At 39.2% G+C, this 4578-nt stretch overlaps 1 long non-coding RNA gene across 1 annotated transcript; it reads right to left on the bottom strand.

Annotated features, from left to right (window-relative positions):
- Positions 1-688: 688 nt before the first annotated feature.
- Positions 689-2055, bottom strand: LOC135257960 (uncharacterized). The gene is made up of 2 exons (XR_010330822.1): positions 1803-2055; positions 689-860 (listed from the first exon to the last, which is right to left on the bottom strand). It is a non-coding gene; the product is annotated as an uncharacterized LOC135257960 (long non-coding RNA).
- Positions 2056-4578: the final 2523 nt, after the last annotated feature.

The following is a 4578-nucleotide window of genomic DNA, read 5'->3' as shown; positions in this document are numbered from 1 at the left end:
GATAAAGTTCTGATCTGCAGCAGGCTTTGATAATACAGCCATGAATTCTAATAAGCTGCCTGAACTTACAGAAGGTTCGGAATGTGACAGAGCAGTTTTGCAGGAATTAGTTCAGCTCGTGGAAAGGTCTGGTGAGGCAAACCAACAGGCACCTTGCAGTTGAAGTGCAATTTCCTATGACTTAAAGATCCCTGCTATTTTATTAGTTTAGAAAAACAATACTATTTTATATAATTTTGGAGTAAAATCATAAATTGAGCATAAATTCACATATTTTTGACCTGTCTGGCTTTCCATACTAGGAAAAGTTGCAAGGAAAGGAAGCAATGAGTTAAAAAAATAAGCGATTGTAATGCACCCCAGGTCTCGGAACATCTGGCTACCTAAAACTCTGCTCCTGTCTTAACTATGAAAACCATATATTTTTGCATATTTATGGAATTCTTCCCACAGGTTTCCAGAGACTTTTCTCCATGATTGACACTTTGGGAAGACCCAAAAAAAGGCCTACCTCCCATCCATGTCAGGATGGGCCTGAAAACTATATATAACAGGACATGTCCACTGTGTATCTGATCATGTACAACAGAGATCAATGCTGTATTAAATCACTGTGGCAGCACAGCAGAAACACAGAGGGATACAAGAATTTGTCTTTCTTTTTGATTAAAGATGAGAGTGAGAAGAATGAGATTTCTAATTTTATTGAATCTTTTCATTGCAATGTTTGATGGACTCTGTAAATCCAATATTGCTGTGGAGCTCTGTTCCCTCTTGTCTTACTGTTGCATTTCTGTCCACAGAAATGAAGAGAGTGCTGTATCTCACTGTCAGACTGGTAACGCCTGAACTGTGGCCATCTTCCAATGAAAGAGAGAAAATTCAATTTCAGAAGCCGGTGAAATTAAATGAAAGCTGTTACCTTAAAAATAAATAAAAGTTAAAGCGTTAGGCAGCTAGCAATTATGTTTAAAAGCATGCTATTTTTACATAGATGTACTGGGACTTCACATCTTTACTTCTACTATGTAGTACTCCAATTGCTCAAAGCCTTGAAAGACCTCTACCACAGGGCAAGGCCATCTGGGTCTGTTTAAGGTCAGCTACCCAACCCCACCCGTACCCAGAAACAGAAGTCACATCTGTAACTCAAACAGATATACTTACACTGTACTTACTTCCTGTTGATTGAGTGTGAATTTATTTAGCATAATTGTTCCACTATATTTGACATGGCATTAACGTTGCTAATAATGAAGTGAATTAACCAGTAGGCCTATCTGTCTGATAACCGATGGCAGATTATGTATGTGGCTTTATGTTCATTTAGAAAATGAAGAAAGTTTTCATTGCTACTTATACTGTACAGAATAAGGCCAGCAATGATCACACAAAAGAATGCTTTCAATACCATTCAGAACATATAAATAATCACTTTAAAAAAGCCACCCAAGTGATTCACACCCAAGGGAATGAGATCATAAGATTATCCGCGGTCTGTTAGGCTGAGGCGAAGGTAATCACACTACGTTTAAACGGCTTTCTGTTTTGCGTGTTGGCTACAGTGCGCCCACCTGAACACTATTAGTCTTACAAACGTATTGTTAAATCAAAATTTATTTTTTACTTCTATCAGTTTCTTATGTTCGTAAAGCATAAAAACACATTTAAACGGAGCCATGCGGAGATCAAAAAGGCCCAGAGGTAATGGTAGCTCTGAACTTCATAAATCTTCCATCGATTAAACTGTGTTATCCGGGATGATGAACGGACGATTATTAAATGTTTTTAAATAAGCACACCTGCGATTTTCTGTTAGCGTCCCACCGGAACTTTCGTCGGCACCATCTCCGATTAAGGTCAACAGACCGCCAGCAGGTGCTCCTCGCGGCATAGATCTCTTTTCCCACGAGCGCAGGTCCTCGAGTCGAGACAGGGCAATGATGCATTAATTGTTTGCCTTGACGTGCGAGGGGCCAAACAGAGCAGAAGGTATAACTCAATTAGCCTGGGCGGTGATATCATCATCGCTACAGGGCACGGTAATGGACAGAGCTGACGAAATAGGGAACGTGATCTGAATGGACGTAGGGATCTTAAGAGTGGTAGGGGGACATTGTCTGGCCATGAACGTTGGGAACAAAAGGAGGGGAAGCATTGTGGTCCATGTATTGTAAAAAATAAAAATCAATAACAATAATGATAATTGTGTACCACAAAAGGACTCAGTGAAGGCAAGAAATTCAATGTTTTTGAACAAAGATCTTTTTATTACTCACTATCTATTATAAGAAAATGGTGGAACTGACAAATTTAAGAACACCAGTAAACATTTTCTTCAACAGTTTCCCAGTAACGGCACTACTGCCACACTAACACCACCTCCAGAAGCAGCTTTGTTTTCCCAGGAGGTCTCCCGTCCAAGCACTAAACAATTTCATCTCGGCTCAGCTTATATCATCAGGCAGAGGATGAAAGTCATAGGGCTGTTTGTGAGAATATTATGCTATGAGCACTAGTATGAGAAATCTGAGTCATATCCTTCTGTATTGCTAAATCTGATAATTGCATCTGACAGTCAGGCTTCTAAAAGGACATACAGGACCTGATTTAGCTCATGCAAAACTAATAACACAACCAATGATAGGTGCAAAACAAATACCATGACCAATCATTGGTCATGTTATTGGTTTTGAATGTGCTAAATGGTTTTGCATATGCTAAAGATAAATCAGGCCCACAGTCTGGTTTTACAAATTTCTCATTAATTCATACACATGCCCTGTAGTACTGGGAGGAGAGGGAGGGGGTCCTTTGGGGAATGTTTGGGGAAGTGTTTGGTTTGGTATTAGCTTGGCTTAGAAATAACCGTCTCCTATAAATATAGTCGATATGCGAACATTTGTTGATGTTTGTGTTCAAAATAACTGCCTCACAAATTTAGTTGCCTTGCATTTAGTTGCTTCCCTGGTCTGAGTAAGCACATGTAAAATTTTAATGAATTAAGCATGCGTTAATGTGAAGTTAAAGCCACCTAAAACAAGGAAAACTGCACAGATAGAGATCTGCCCTGGGGCTGTAACACAGGATTAAATTAAAGAACCTTTACAGCACCAGTCTCCATAAGAAATCATGAATACATCCCAACTGTTTCCTTGAATACCAACCATTTCAACCTCAAGCTTCTTGCGCATATTCATATCACAGCAGGTATGGTATAGAATATTTGAATGCAAAGGTGTTAAAAGAAAGAAAAAAAAAGACTTTTATTTCTAATGAAAATAGAGCAGAGGGTTTTCTGGCATGATGCGGGACATTCTGGCCTTTGTCAATAATGTATTCCTTTTCTGTACCTCAACAAACAAGTTCTCCAGCCCTGGGTATTAAGTGGTTGACTGACTGATTGTTTTATTTTTACTGTATTTAATTTGTTTAAGTTTTCTGCCTTGCCACCCAATGTCATGCTCTAAACATGTAACATGTTTCATTTCCCTAATTAAACTCAACAAATTTAGTATGAGGACGGTGCATTAGGACCCAGTTTTCAAGATCAGGAGTCAATCATGGTTGATATGACAATCCATATAATAGAGCAGTGGTGGGGAAGGAAGGCCATATCTGTTTCTGGATTTCATGTCAACTTCTGCTATTAATTATGGTCCAATCATTTAGTAATTGATATTTTAGCTTACATTTCCTGATAAGTTCTTGAATGACAGCTGAAGACTTTTCCTGTGTCCCATCATTAAACATTTCATTGTGGTCTAGTCTACGTTTAAACCTGCATAAGTGTATTGAGCTAATTAACAAATTTGGCCAGTGTAATTGGTGACAACAAAAACCCTTATACTGTACACTCAGGTCCGACAGAAATGGAATTGCTCACATTTGTTTATGGTGTTTGGAGGGGTGAAGCAATATATAATGACAGAGGCAAGGGGTTTTGTTATGATATAGGCTCAGGCTGTGGATATTCTTTTACGTAACCTCTGGTGAAGGGTTGCCATGGAAACACAGTCCTGCTTTCCCCACCTCACAATCAAACCTAAGGAAACTCTCCTCTCAACGACACATGAATTGCTGTTGTGTGGCTTCGCACTAATGCAGGGCTCTTATGAAACTGGTAGATGGGCTTTGATGCTAATGTGCACATGATAGGTTGTTGTGGTAAAGGTCCAACCAGGTCTGTCAGTAAGTAAAGCCATCTGTTTTATCCATGTACTTACTGTGAGCTCGTCACAGAGGTACGACTTATAGCTTTCAGATATACACAATCAATGTTGCATGCGGTGCAATTTGGTCTGCCGCCTCAGTGTTTGAATTTCAGTTCTTCTTGTTGCCTTTGACAAATACTGTATATTCATGATAGCGTAGTTTTTGGGCCTTACAGAGATAGTGGCACGACAATACCTTGACATTTTTCTCAGTTCCACATTCTTTATGCAGTTTGAAGATATGATGCTTGTTCTACTGCTGTCTGTATTGATTTAGATTACACACACCCTTTGAGCTGTTTCATGCTTGTGTTATTTTGCCAGGGCCTGAGTAACCAACTGACTCAACATCTGATATTATGGG

The sequence above is a fragment of the Anguilla rostrata genome, chromosome 6 (assembly GCF_018555375.3).
Source record: "Anguilla rostrata isolate EN2019 chromosome 6, ASM1855537v3, whole genome shotgun sequence".
Classification (NCBI taxonomy): domain Eukaryota; kingdom Metazoa; phylum Chordata; class Actinopteri; order Anguilliformes; family Anguillidae; genus Anguilla; species Anguilla rostrata.
This window is presented reverse-complemented; position numbering and strand designations above follow the sequence as displayed.